The sequence below is a fragment of the Phalacrocorax aristotelis genome, chromosome 12, assembly GCF_949628215.1.
Source record: "Phalacrocorax aristotelis chromosome 12, bGulAri2.1, whole genome shotgun sequence".
Lineage (NCBI taxonomy): Eukaryota > Metazoa > Chordata > Aves > Suliformes > Phalacrocoracidae > Phalacrocorax > Phalacrocorax aristotelis.
The window spans coordinates 2,841,165-2,856,198 of record NC_134287.1 but is presented as its reverse complement, the minus strand read 5'-3'; the positions used below and the strand labels follow the sequence as shown (position 1 = coordinate 2,856,198).

The following is a 15,034-nucleotide window of genomic DNA, read 5'->3' as shown; positions in this document are numbered from 1 at the left end:
TCCCAGAGATACATGGTTAAGTGTTTACTCTTGTGGGGGGCGGGGAGGGGGAAGCATATGATAGGACCCTGTCCTGTGCTGACATAATTTTGCAAGAGGTGAAATGGCCTTTGTAGTATCTTTTTATGCACACTGAGGGTTCATGTTTGGTGTCTGCTGCCCTCCGGCCACCTGAGAGCAAGCATCTGCCCCTCGCATCATGCAGCCTCTGGCAGCTCTCGCCCCTTCAAAGGGGCGAGTGGAATTAATAAACCGGTAAAGTTTAACAGGCAAAGAGAGCCTGGAGGCTCTCTGCCCTCAGCCAGGAGGCGCTGAGGTCTGCCCCAAGAAATACGGACGACAGAGGCAGGGACCCCTTGGGGGCACCAACCTGCTGTCGCCCCCCCCGAGCAGGCAGTTGGGAGCCCAGGCCTGGCAGCCTTCCTCAAGGGACGGAGCGGCCTTGCTGGGGCTGAGGGGGACGCTGGCACCTGCCAGGGGGTTGCGCTGCTGCAAAGGCTGTGGTGAGGAGCCCAGAGGTAACCAACTGCCCCCGCAGGGGTGACAGGGAGACTGAGGCTGCGGGCCCTGTCCTTCCCCCACCGCCTTGCCCCCTGCCCTGAGCTGTGGCTCCGGCTCTGGGTGAGCCCGGCTCAGGAACCACTGACCGGCCGCTTCTGCAGCCCGGGCGGCGGCAGTGGGGGCTGCTTTTCTGCCTCAACGGGGCAAAATGGAATGGGAAACCAGGCCATTTTTCCCTGTGTTCAGCGTCTAGTCCTTCAGAAGGTACCATCGTTTCTTTTGTGGTTCATTTAAAAAAACAAAATCAAACCCTAAAAACTCTTTCTCGGTGTGATCTTATGCTTAAAACATGATTAATTGGTTCTTCTTTTTCTCCACTAACAAGTGAAGTTTGGTGGGAGGGGGGAGCGGTTGTTTCTTTTTCAGAAATTTTGTTGATGTTGCAATATAATTAGCCAGCAGAGTCTGTCATCTTCTCTTCTATGTCCTGGTGGACTTGACTACTTTCCCAGCGGCCTAGAAGAGGCTGAGAGGAGGCAGGGAGGCAGTGCCTCTGACCCACGGAAGGCTGCTGTGGTTCTCCTGCCTCTGTATAAATTGCCAGTTACTCCCAAGACAGCTCCTGAACGGGTTTACCTGTTGGGACCAGCCCCCGACAGCCTGTTTCCTTTGGTGAAATTTGTGGTTTGGATTCAGGAGGTCTAAGAACAGGCAACATGCGAGCGGTGTTAGCAGCGTGCGTGTGGAATGGCACTGAGGGAACAGTGGGGCAGCTGAGTTTCACCGTACCTGCTGTCACAGAAGAGCAGGTAGGAAAGGACCTCCAGAGAACACCGTTCCCAAACTGGAGTGTAACTTTTCTCAGCAGAAAGTGATTTCCCTTTAAGAATAACATTCAACAACATGAGCGTGCTTAGAGTTTGTAAAATGAACTCTTAAATGTTTTAACTTTTTGGCAGCTGAAAATAATTCTCTTTCAATAATCAAAAACCCCCTGAAGTTGGAGTCCTGAGAAAACAGAAGAAAAAATTAAGTTACTGCTTGCGCAAACCTTTGGAAAAAGCACTGTGCACCCTTAGAATCACTACACTGAAAGTATGAGTCTTAACAATTTTAGCAAGTTAGCACATGTGTTTTTCATTTTGAGACAAAGGCAAAATAAACTCATTGGTGGAAATCTGGTGAGTATGAGGCTGCTGTCTGCATCACAATCCTATTGGGGTAAAGTTTATCAATGTACGTAAGCCTCGTGAAGTCAAAGTATAAAGATAAAGCTAAACGAAAAGAGCGCTGATCTGAGGTAATACCAATACCAATTATATTAGAAAGAGGAATAAACACTGAAATGAATTTTCCCTTTCAGAGAGGTGCTGGGAGTAGGGAAGGTCAGGTAAACATGTACCTAGTATTTCAGTCTCTTATTGAGTTGACTGTGCCCTGATTCTCTGAGTGGCACGTGATGAAGGTATCTTACTCTTCATTCTAGAGACTGGCTCAGGAAAAAAGCTTTGAGATAATACCCCTGAATTTTGGACTGGAAATACTACTGTTTTTTCAATTTGCTTCTATTTTTAATCTGTTGAGGAAGGGAGGCTTAGATTGGGGATTATCGAAAAACATTTGTCCTAGTTTCTGCATATACCCAGTCACCTCATTCACGTGAGTGAAACTGTAGTTATCTTCTTCAGGAGAGCTTCTACCGACAGTGGATATTTCAGCCCACATATTGCATTCAGGCTTGGAAGAGCAAAGTATGTTTGTGTCAGCTTTGCACATTTGGGTAAACCTGCCAACGTTGGTGAAGCCCCACAATTCTCTGAGAACTGGTGCGGTTGAGGTGGATATTTGTTAAGCTGTACTTTGTCTGTGGAGCCATGTGGCCATTAAATCTCCCAAAATCTGAGTGTGTAATACTAACAATCGTTTTGAGGACTTCTTTCAAGGGTAGCTCATTAAAGGCCCTGCCATGATTTTTGTCTTATTTTGAAAATACATTTTTAAGTCAGTCCTGTGCAACGGTATAAATCTTTCCTCTAGCTGAGTCTTTTAACCCTCATAGAAGATTGAAGTTTGTTTCACAAAGGTCGTGTGCCTCTGTCTACATGAAACTTAATAAATCTCAAGTTTTTTACAGCTTTGCTGTTGGTACTAATATGGTCAGTGAGGTAAAAGCTCTGTGCCCTGTCTTGCTGGTCAGTCGCTGAGGGGGAAGGCCTGAAATGCCAAGCTGTGATTTGTATTCCTCATTGGGACCCAATTCGGCTTTATATGATGCTGCCAAAACTCATTTGTTCCTTGGTGCTTGGCGTAGGCCCCTTCAAAGCAGTAAGTTTATTTTCCAGTGCTTTTCAGATACTCCTAGATTTATAAAACAGGTAGAGAAGCCACTGATTGGGATTGCCTGTGCTGCTTTCACACCATTTTATTTCTATGGCTTCACCGGAAGTTTTTTCGCTCATTGGCTCCTTTGGCACGATTTCACAAAAGTCTTTGTATGTGGCTTTAGAGAATGGTTTAGGCTGCTCCTGCGCTGCCCTTCTGACCATGAGCTTCAACTAGTCTGCTCTGCTGTAAGAATACTTTCAGTAGATGTGGGAGGAGAGGTGTGGCTGGGGACCAGGGTACTGATAACAGTATGTTTTGGGTTACTGCATTTGCCCTATCAGCTTTTTGTCTTGATAGGCTTTTAGCACACCCGGCACAGATAAGGCTGACTGATGAGTAGATTCTGATTTCTTAGAAGAACTGGCAGGTTGAAGTGTTAGTCTCCCTGAATGCAGCTGGTTATCTGCAGCTAGCAGAGACAAGCTTAATAAGGGGGTGGGAGTTTAGGGATATTTGCTTTTGTTTTAGGCCAGGATGGAGCTGGAGTGTTGTCATCCCCACCCACCCGCCTATTGCTTTCCCTGTAACAGAATTATCCCACTGGCTAGAAAGCATCGGATTCCTGGGCAGGAATACTGAATTGTCCCTTTACCCTCTCCTTTAGATTCAGTGACTTACTGTGTGCTGAAATCAGAAGGTGGGAGAAGGATATGATTGCTGGTAGGAATTGGAATGGAACTAGAAATAAAGTCCTCCTCCCACCTCACCCACTACTGCTGTCAGCTCCTACTAGTCTGGACCAGACTGGAACCTGACGCTGGTGGGAGCGTGTTTCCCTCTATGATTATCTACACTTGCCTATTTCCTGACCTTGCTTGTTTCTATGTGATTCTATTTCTTCTCTTGGCATTTCTTACACTGGCACTTGTTCCCAACCAGACAATTCACCAGAAATCTTTGCAATACTACGGTGTAAGATTTTTTTGGCTTTCCAGTGATGCAATGTAATCAAGACCATATGCAAATACTGCCTTTGCTTTCTTTAACCTGATCATCAATTTGGGCTGCTCAATTTAGGACTCCTAGGGAGACCCGCAGTGTGGTCACTGCGGTCAAAAGCGATTCAAACACCAGTAGATTCCAAACCGGGGCAAACACGAAGGGTGAAGTAAAACTCAAGTTTTCAGCCAAACAGTATTTGCCCTTTCGATCTCATCTAATGCCAGCTGCCAAAGCATGCTCTCTGCTACGATTTTGTGCTTAAGAAGGTGCAAAGTGTGTAGGGCTTGTCAGACAAGGCAACACTGGGAAAATGGGGCTTATCTGAGACATGAATGCTAGCTAGGCTTTTTGATGATGGTTGTGCTTTGTGTAAGAGACATAGAAAGGGAGGTCTTGAAAAAGTCAGTTGCATCTGTTGGGTGACCTTAGTACCTTCTGCTGTAGGAACAAAAATGGTAAGATTTTAGGGGAAAACCATGTTTCAGAAGTCTATCATTCATAATGTGTATAAAATGTACTCAGTATCTTCCAGTCTGGTATATTGGAACACTTTAGAAATGTGGTCTTAGGGTTCATGATAATACCTCAGAGTTAAGGGACTAATTTTCCTGTTTTCAAAAAATAAAGAAAGTAATTTGTTTCTTCTATCTACTTATTTTTCGGGATACTTTTCAGCCTTTACAGTAACTATAAAGATGCTTTCTAACAGAAGACCAGCATGAGTTCTCCCTAGGACTACTGAGTAGGTTTTGACCATAATCTTATACACTTGGCTCTCTAGAGTCATGCAGTCCTCAGATGGGAAGGTGTATGCACGAATGAATCTGTGTGCTTGTTATTTTGCACACTTTCCTTCCTACGAGAAACAGTTCTTTCCTTTGCGTGGTGGCACCATAGCATGTCGAGAGCAGCCTGTGTTGGGTGGCAATGTACACAAAGTTCGTATGCGACCTCGTTCCTCACTTCAACAAGGTGATCAGTTTACATGACAACCATAGTAGCAAAAAGGACTGGGGAGTTTTCTGAGCATTCTGCATTCTTTTTGAAAACCCAGGATGTAACAAAGGAGATAAAAGAGGGATTCACAGCCTCTTCCAAAATGTAGGAAAAAGTGAATTAGAATCTCTCCGTGAGTACAGCAGAGAATGGAGCCCCCATGTGCCTCCAGCTGGTGTTCCTTGCTATGCACCAAAATGTGCTTCCTCATCATTTTTTTTTCCATGTACGTATCTCTAATAAGGGTGACATTTGGAGGGGGTATGTCCTGGGGTGTGTGGGAGACTTTTCTTTGGTTATTTTTGCTGAAACTCAAAAACTAAAGAGAAATTTGAAAAGTTGAGAGATTTGTTTTAAGAAGAAATATTATTCTGAAGTTCTCTGGTCAATTATTACTCATCTAGAAATTTTTTCTGTGGCTGGTTCTGTCAATGAAAGCGAACACTAACCTTTGGCCTGACACAGCAGAGCTGTTGCTGGGTTAGTTGCTGGAGAAGTAGTTAACCTTTATGGTCTCTAGTACTTATGCTCCAAAGAGGAAAGAAATTAACTGATAGCATTTCAAAGGCTCGATCGTCCAATTCACAGTCTGTTTTTTGGACTGATCATGGAAGATACCAGCTAATTGCTAAGTAGAACTAGTTGCAATACTCTTGTTGAAACATTTCATTAAAAACACTTTCTAATAAAAAGTTTTATTTCTACAGCTTTTGATTGCTGTAACTTGGAAACATAAATCTCAATTAAATGAAATTTAAAATAAAACAACAAAAGCAAAAAAAAAAAAAAAGAGGTTTATTTTCTTCCCATAAAATTAATACTTTGCATCCAGAAGTGCTGAATACTTCCAGTTGTCGTTTCACCCAAGGAAGTACATGTTCCTTTGTGCAATGTTGTACCCTGTTCTCCAAAACTTAGCACAGGGCATATTAACTGGAGTGGGATACAGCCTTCCAGGACAGGAAACGTGGGGCCAAAGCCAGAAATGGGGCTGCTGAGGATTCAGCAAAGCAGTGGATCACTGCCTGTATATAAAAATAGGGAACTATGGAACATGGCTACACGGGGGGCAGCTGCACAGAGGCTTTTAACTGCATCAGCTGGGAAGCTTAAGCAGTCCTTTCCTCAGCGGAGAGCGCCGGTGACCCTTCAGTGAACTGCCTTTTACAGGTTAAACCGCCTGCTGTGTTTAATCTCTACACAACTGAAGCTAACACCTGAAGATTTGGTAACATTTGCTGTATACACAACCTCTGGTTTGTATTTACTGTCAACAGAGTCTTGTTACTTTGTTGATCTAATTTCAGGCTCTCGTAGTGAGAAAGCCCATAAAGGCAGCACGGACCCCTGCAGTGACATTGCTTCTGCTCTCTGTTACCACATCGCTCACTTGTAACAGGAAACCTTCCGAAACGGTGTGAAATGGGATGTGCTCTCCCTCCTCCGACTCATTTTATATCCTCGGTTCTCTTTTTTCATAAATACAGTGTTCATCTACACATAAGGGCTTTCAGCCTGCCATCCTACCACAAGTAGAGCTTGCGTCCATTGTTCCTGGGACTTGATGAAGTGTACAAAGCAGCTGCCATTCAGTTAAATTTTGTTTAATTGGATGTGCGGTGGGAAAGGATTCTTGAAGCTAACGTTGCTAATTCTTTTCCAAGGTGTTAATTTTATGAAAATGCTGACTGTATAAAATAAAAAGACACTGTAGAGGTCTGTACCTAGAGAACGCTTAGGTACTCTCCATCCTTGACCAAGGACTTGTGAGCCTTTCTGACCTCTTCTAGCTTTTATCTAGAATATCTCATTCAGAGGTCTACATGAGTGGCTTTGCAAGAGAGATTAATTCATACATATTTTTTAAAAACTTAAAAAAAAACCAAAACACAAAACAGTTACAATAGGCAAAGTGAGGCACAGAGAAATAAGGTAACTTGTTCAAGAAGCCAGCTGAAGACTTGCTTCATGCATGTTTCAGGCTGCTAAACAATTATCTTTTGCTGTGAGCCATTCTGTTAATGGTTATTGTAGAAATACCAACTGCCCAGGTGCTCTTTAGATACTGTTAAAATACTCTATTTAATGCCCAGTGGTATACTGAGCTTAGAGGTTCTCTGGCTGATGCAGCTTTATCTACTATTAACTTGCTCAATCTCCTCCATGAAGTTTTGGCCTGGAGATAGAGTTCAGCGTATGAGGCATTGGTAGGCAGCATTGATGTTCTGCAGGTCCCACTCCAGCTAACCAGCTCCACTGATGAGTTTCCATGTGTAGAAGCAGCCTTTTAGGCTATCTGGGTTTTGCCTGACAGTCTGAGCCATACCATTTTGAGAGCTTATGCTCTCAGCACGTCGCAGCTATGGCAGAAATTGAGGTTTTGTGGAACGCTGACGTTTTCCTAATCACCGCCTTTACCTAAACATCCACAAAAGTTCAGGAGCACCTAATCATATGCGAGCAGTTGTCACCCATGTTGTATGTGTGAAAATCATTATCAAGGGTTTTTTGTTTTGAATTTGGAGGGCTGGGTGGTTACACCTAGAGAAATGTACAGCGTGTTAGATTTGGGCAGGTTTTTCTGGGCTTGCTGGCTGAAACGTTTGAAATAAATTCTTAGAACGCTGGCTGTGTTAGTAGCTGCATCTTCTGTGGTAATATACTCATTTATACTTTGTATTTCCTTTGGGCCAACAAGCAACAGCAGAGGCCAAGTGGAAGGTAGTGGTTGATGTGAATATTAAAAAAAAAAGGGGGGGGGGGCGCAGAACACGACTCTGTGTTGCTATGGAAATAAGGGGCTGTAAGAATTGCACCAAGAGGTCATCTTATCCAGCTCCTGTGCTCAGACCACATTACATGCATGTAGACCATCTCGGACAGACGACACGCAGCAAGGTCTTAAAATTCTAATGAAAGATTTATAACACAAATAAGATTTTCCTGTTAAGATTCTTCAGTCAGCACTAATAGCAGAAACTCTCTCCTAAAGCCTGAGTCTTTTGTTAAGGCTTTTTTCTCAGTGACAACCTTTAACATGCTATGAGACTATCAGAAATCACTACTTCAGTATCTTTAGACTAAGCAAACCTACTGTTTTCCAGCTTTTCTATGAGATTTATTATAAATCTCTCATTTTTCTTGTTCTTCAGTGACCCTCTATGGTTTGTCTGTCCACACCTCTGTCTCATGTCCCAGCCTCACTTGCCATGCTACGTGAAACCTCATCAGGGCAGAGAAGAGGGCAGAAAATCTGCTGATTCCCTTGATAAATTTCAGAATGAGTTGCCTTTCTGCAATAGTTACATTTTTGGGTTGTGGTTCACCCTGCTGAAAAGCTAAACAAGGCAAGCCTTATGTTTTTTACCCCATTATCTTCATTTTATGGTACAGGGAAGGAAAGTGACTTGGCAAATGCTGCCCAGCAAATATTCAGGGGAATGAGAAAATGAATTCTTGTTTCCTGATGAAAGTGTTGAGAATCATTTGTCGTTACACTGTTGCATTCGTGTATTCTTTTAAAAGCTGTTCTGAGTCAGCCTGATACGAGTGCGGTAAAATTTCGGTGACCCAAAAATACACATTTTCGTAGGAGATATGGAATCAATTATTTAGTCTACCTAGAAACATTATACTTCAGATTAGAGCTAGTTAACTCTTTTTAAAGAAAAAATCAAAAGCATTACCTAGTCTAAACTTTTTTTAAACAACTCCGTTGTTTCATCTGGATTTAAAACAACGGTGTTCAAGTATCCTGTCCTAATCTCCCTTAACACAAATCTCTTAATTAAAAAACTGCTGAAATTTAATATTTAGTTCTGTCACTTGTAATTTTGTCCTGGATCTGAAAAAATCAGTGAAACGGTGAATCTGAGAAAATATTTGTCATGCAGTGTCTGGGTTTTTTTGCTGAAGAAGGATCCACCAGGCAGTACTTTTGATGCCTAAAATGTCATTTTAAACAAAGGGCGGAGGCTTGTGTTGTGTGGTGAGCAATTCCACTACCTCCCTGCTGCACGAGTGCTTGGTACCCCGCACACTGTCTTATAAATAACTGAGCAATTGGAGAGCAAAGCAGGGTAGATATTTTTCATGGCCATTCTCTTCTCTAGTCCACCCACCCAATTTGGTGTGGAGCATCTGTGTTGCTATGTTGATAAGTAATAGTATTCTTGAAAGCAAATACAGGTAAATAATCAGCTATTGCCAATTGGGGTGATGTAGAACTTGTTCAGTTATATACATGAAGCAAATGAGATTTCCAGGTTTTTTAGCTCGTGTATGATGTGGAGAAGAACGCTCTGCAGCGGTACATGAGAACTCAGCAAAGAGGGGGTGTCTGGAGGAACACGGTGGTTGAAGCCGGCACAGCAGGCTTTCATTTTACTTTTGTTCTTTATTTTTTTCCAAATAACAAAACCACAAGCTATAATCTGTATGCCAGGCACAGTTCTCAGACTGAAATGACAGTAGTGGAACCAGTGTTTGGGTACCGAACGCGGTGGTGGAGCGGTTGCAGGCTGCGCTGAGCAAGGTTCGGCACCGCTGGGATCCCCTGCTGCCTTTTGGGACCTGAGCTTTCTTCTGCAAACAAGCAAGCCATGAGTGACTCTGGAAGCAGGGGAGATCTTACCTATGCGAGTCAATGTGTTGCTGAGGGTATGTTGGCAGTGTCTGGCCTGCTGCTTCTCTCAAGACATCCTGGGAATTGGTCTCCAGACTTGCCGTAGTCCGCTGACTCCTGCAGGTACCAGCCAGCGGAGGGGGTTGTACAGAACAGCCTTGTTCGTGTTGCAGCCGGTGAACGACGGTTGTCGAAACTTCTTGGACGTGTTTGCTGACTTGAAGGGGTTAATGCTTCAGTTTCGTATGTTGAAAACAGCAGTGCTTGTTGTTATCCTCTGGTTTTACTGTAATTAGTATCTGATACTTTGCCCAAATGTTAAGGCTGGACACCTTGCGTCTGTCGCAGGTGATCGCTGTGAGCAGCGGCTGTCAGCAAAAGGGGCTTTCAGGCCTGCTACTGAGAGTGTTTAGGGATGTGACTAATTTAACAAACCAGAAACAAACCCTCTGGTTTTTGAATGTTTATTGGAATAATAAACAACACTGTTTTCTTGATTTTTATTTATTCTCAGGAAGTATAATCCTAGCATTATTAGCAAGTGTAAATCTAGCAACAAAAGCAGGCAACAACATTTTTGAGGTATGATAATATCGAAGGTTTTGAGCATCTTGTTTTGACTTTCAGAAAGTTGTCTCACGGCATAATCTAGGTGGTTATATGCCAATCCACTCCATACAAGAATGAATGTTGCTTTAAAATGGGGACACTCCCCCACCTCCCCAAACCATTTCCATAAAGCAGACTCTTCCAATATTTGAGTAGAATAGGACTGAAGTCAGTGCTTTCTTCTCCATCATTAATATTTGGGTTATCCAAGGCGGTAGTCCATGTCCCAACAAATTTACATTTTGCAGCATAAAACAAACTATTAAAGGGAGCACAAGGGAAGAATGGAAAATACTTACAGTATAACACTACTTTTAATAATTATTTTGCCTTTCTTTAAGTATCATGGGAAAAAAGTTCAGGAACTGTTCTGATCTTTGGGATACTTTGTAGTAGCAGACAGACTCTTTGTTTTACTATAACAGTTACCTGTTTTACTAATGATTTTAATTTCAGCAGTTGCCTCAGGCAGCGTAACGGCAGTCTGAAAGGTAGGTTTTGTAGCTCATATAGCCAGTATGCTTCTGAAAAGAACAAGTCAATAAACTTGTTTTTAACCAAGAAGGGGACATGGCGTATAAAACGTTACAGCAGGTGTGCTGTGCAGGTGACCCCATGGCTCCATTTTCCATTCTACATTTGGCAGGTGCCACATGAGGAAATGGGCTGGAGTTTGCCATAGCTTGACCCCATAGACAGGACCTTCCCCTTGCTCTTATAGGGACTCCTTGTCTTCAGAAGTTGCTAGTAAGGAGAGAAGGTTCGCAGTGTGGTCTCTCTGGCAGAGGCTTTGACAATAACTGTAAGCAATTTGAGTAAGCTTTTGGGAGGACTGGGTCCTGTTAGGGCAAAGCTGATGAATTTCAGTACTGCTTTGGGAGCAGTTGGGGTTGCAGGAGAGGCTCTCTGCCCTCCCACAGCCTTTGCAGAAAAAATGTTCTTTCTAAACTTTCCTAGTGTGGTAACATCTCCGAGAAGAAACGAATATTCAGTCGTGCCATGTTGGCAGGTTTAATGAACTGAGCAAGTGAATCTGATGGGGAGTTGAGAAATGAATGAGACGAGCTATTTGAAAATCTCCTTTTAAATTAACTCAGTTCTAACAAATCTATGAAAAGGCCATTACACTTCAACTGGGAAGTGTAATATGTGTGTCAGTTCATTAATAACCTGTGACACTGAGTCAGCAGTTGATGCCCCCGCAGTACCCAGCAGTATGAGGTACAACCATTGTTTCCCAATAATTTCAGATATGGCTTCTCTTGGCCATTTGTCCCTGTAACAGGACCAACTGTGAGTTGGTCATTTACTGTGAGTTGGCCATTACCAACCAAGTGGATTGGGCTCTGTTACTGCTATCATGAGGATGAGAGAAAATACTGCATGTATGGAGGAAGTTTTTCCCCTCCAAACCTTGTTTAATGTTTGGTGGTTGGATGGGCAGCAGACACACTTCTCCAGTTTGAGTGGCTAATTTAAATTTCCCCACTGGACTCGCTAATGCTTGTCCCCTTACTTTCAGGACAGTGGTCTTTTTTTGAATCTTGGACCCTTATTCCCGTCAGCCGTACTGTCAGTGCTAACTGCGCTTGCTTTTGGGGTGGCGCTTTCCTTGTCCTGAGGCAGTCGCTGTCCCACATAGCCCACACAGCTCCCAGTGACATTCAGCAAGGTACTCCAGGGCTCCAGTAGGAACTAAGGAACTAAGGTAGGGAGCAAAGGTATATCCAGCTTGCTTCCCACCACAGCCTGCTGCTTAAGATGCTTTCACCTAGAGCTGCTCTGGGTACAAAGGGAGGTGCTAGGGTGAGAGATGGAAAGCCCTGGCTGAACATCCCACTTGACCGCTGTCTCCTCATGCTTTGTGACAACTGGTTTCCTTCCCATACAGAGGGCGGCATCTTCCCGAAGTTAAACCACTTAAGCACCTCTAAAAAGGTGGAATCAGGGGCTTCTTTCAAATTGCCCAAAGCATGTAGGCCTTTTGTGTCTAGCTCTCAAAGTAAAGCTTTGAAAAATCAGTGTTTTGGCTTTCTGTGTGGGAAAAACACTGTGTGCCAATGTGTGTGCCTTGCTGATTAGCCCACGGGGTCAGACACCCCTCTGGAGTGAAGAGTCGGTCTGAAGGATGGTGGGAGGGAGAGGTTTGGCTCCATCAATCCCTTTCTGTCTGCAGCTCTCAGGAATGCTGAGAAACCATATGCAGCATTGTTCCCCCCAGCATATTCTCATGTGCTTTGTCCAGCCTGGCTGTAAGCAATTCAAGTGACAGGCATCCAGCTCTCCCTTGGGAGGCAAAAATAGTTCAACCCTCACTGTAGGGAATAGAATAAAATTCCAAGGAAATGAGGGGAATCTGCTTGAAAACAGCAGCAATGTGAAGGGGCTCTTAGATGTAACTGTCAGGGGTTTACCAGTCTAAGCAGTTTTGTGCAGGCCAACAGTGGTATTGACTTACAGCCTTACTATACATTTCTATTTTATGTTGTAATTTGCTTCTGGTTTGATTCTGGATATCCAGTATTGGCACATACATGGTAGAGAGAGACTTTAGTATAGGATAAATGCCCAAGGGAGAGCGGGACTTGAATGCTTCTCTTGAAGCAAGGGGATTAGACTAGTTGGGAGGCTTCTTAGGCAGCTCTTTAGGGGCCTGGAAAGGGTCCCTGAGCACACTGCTGGTGAGATGCTTTGTGAATTACTGCTTTTAAGCATCCTGCTTCCATGTTTATTAATACCAGATGTGTGTTGCTAGCTGACCTGGCAGTATAAATGTGATCCTGATCCACAGGACCAATTTATCCATTTTTATATCAGATTAGGTAGAACACATAGTAGGATTTTATGCTGACACTTTATGCCTTGTATTGTCTGTGGGAGAAGACTGTGCCTGATCTTCAAGAGAAGTTTACCCTTTCATAACAATTTAGTACACTTGAACGTGGCAGACAGAATTGACACCCTTGTTTTGCACTGTGCAGCTGGGGTGTTTTCTGATCTAATGGAAAATGCCCTAAAACTTGCTTTACTGCCTTACAGGACAGCAGCCCTTTGACTCTGTTGGCATCGCCCGCTCCAGTTCCCCACAACTCTACATCCTCTTGACTATATACTACCAAGCAACCCATGTGAACTTGTGGTCATCTTAATCAATCAGGTCATTCCTCTCACTTACAGCATTGGAGTAATTTATCCTGAGTTGTTCAACCTGTCAAAGGCCTAAGCTAGTGTTGCTGGCAGACTTGAATAGCCCAGGGAGGGCTTAAGAATCATTCTCTTTTGTTTCTCTGATGCTGTAGGTGAGCGGTTGGTAGTGTAGAATGGAGCAATGAACGTTTGAATAGAGGAAGACAAGTAAAACTTTCAAATTTGTGGTTTCTGCTAAACAAAAATAGAGTGCACTCTGATTTCGTGACTCTGAAGCCGATTTATGCACCTCTTGTCTCCTGCTCTCAACACTCTTTTCTGAATTATCTAAAACAGAAGAAATACCATACTTGAAGAAAACTCTGTAGTAGTAGCCTTTCTCTGACAATGACTAAAACAGCACGATCAAGGCCTGTTTTCACTGACTGTTCCGTTTCCCTAGACAGAACCCTTGCTGAGCCGGTAATTAGCAAATTATCTAACTCTGTTGTTTTCTTTTTCTGAGAATGCAGCAGTTGCTAGACTGGATCTGACCCAAGGTCTGGTATTCTGTCTCTGACAGTGGCTAGCACCAGATGTCTCTGAAGTGACTGGGCTCTGCAGCAGCAGGTGGGAGCTAATCTACCCAACGCTAGGTTTTACCATGTCTTTAACAGCTAGAGATAACTTAAGCTCTGGAAAAGATGTTTCAATATTTCTGCCAAATGTCTGTTGTTATAGTGATGTGATCTTCTGGGTAGTCTTGCTCGCACTGGGAATGTGCAACACTTCTGAATCACAAATTTTGTGGAGTTTTCTTTAGTCTTTTTTATTTTCTTTTCTTTTTAGTTTGCTTCAAAAGATCTGTTGCCCTTATGTGGTGGCACAAGGGGAACACTGCTCCTGTTTACTGAACTGCCAGTTCTTCCACTGACCCTTCCTAGCTCCTCAAGGAAGTTAACAACTGGGTTTTTTTGGGTTTTGTTTGTTTGTTTGTTTTGGTTTTTTTTCCTGAAGAGTAGTTTTCTTCTTTATTGAAGCCAGCTCAGCTGCAGTGATGGTGAAAGTGCTGCTTGCTATCTAGCACTTTTGGAGACTGCTCTGCTGAACAGTGTTAACCTGTTGTTGCCTAGATGCAGCCTGGCCACTTGGGAAGTATAGGAGACTTCATCTCCTTTGGTCTTTTGTTAGCCGGAGTTCACTAAAATTAGCTAAATTTCTGTAAATGTATTGCCTGTATTTTACAGAAAGGAAAACTGAGGCAGAGAGCAAGAATGCAATTCATTCAGCTGCAATTTGAGCCAGGGAGTGTGGTATCTCAGGTCCACTAATGGGCACTACTTCTTCAGGGAAAAGTCTGATTTTGAGACTTGAATCTGTTAGTTCAGCTAAATACAAAATATTGCATGATCTGAGAATCTGAGAATCACCAAGTGTAAGAATGGAGTAGCCTCAATAACATTGAGCACCATCCAAATGTCATCACTTAGTGCAGTTCAGATTGAGGACCCAGCAGGACCTATTTTACACATTTTAACTGGGGTGTTTACCCTTCAACTGCTGGTGGATCTCCTGGCACAGACAGCTAGAAGAATAACTTGAATTTCCAGAGCTGTGTTGCATGAAGAGACCTCCTGCAGCAGCTGTAAATCTGCCATTGTTGAGTGTTTCACTGATTCAGAGCAATATAAAGGTAGAAAATAAATGAAGCTGCACATTACTACAGTGTTCAGGAATAATTCAGCTGGAGTACAGGTCTAATCTATTCCTATTTTACAGGTGAGGTTGCTGAGGCACTGGGCAGTTAAGGGACTGACCTTCAGAAATGTTGCTCAGAACACCCACTGAAGT

At 43.3% G+C, this 15,034-nt stretch overlaps 1 protein-coding gene across 1 annotated transcript in view; it reads left to right on the top strand.

Moving 5' to 3' along the window:
* Positions 1-262: 262 nt before the first annotated feature.
* ARHGAP22 (Rho GTPase activating protein 22) overlaps positions 263-15,034 on the top strand; it is a 107,259-nt gene continuing 92,487 nt past the window's right edge. Inside the window, exon 1 of the mRNA XM_075107514.1 lies at positions 263-518. The gene's annotated coding sequence lies outside the window, so the exon portion shown is untranslated. The remainder of the gene's footprint in view (positions 519-15,034) is intronic.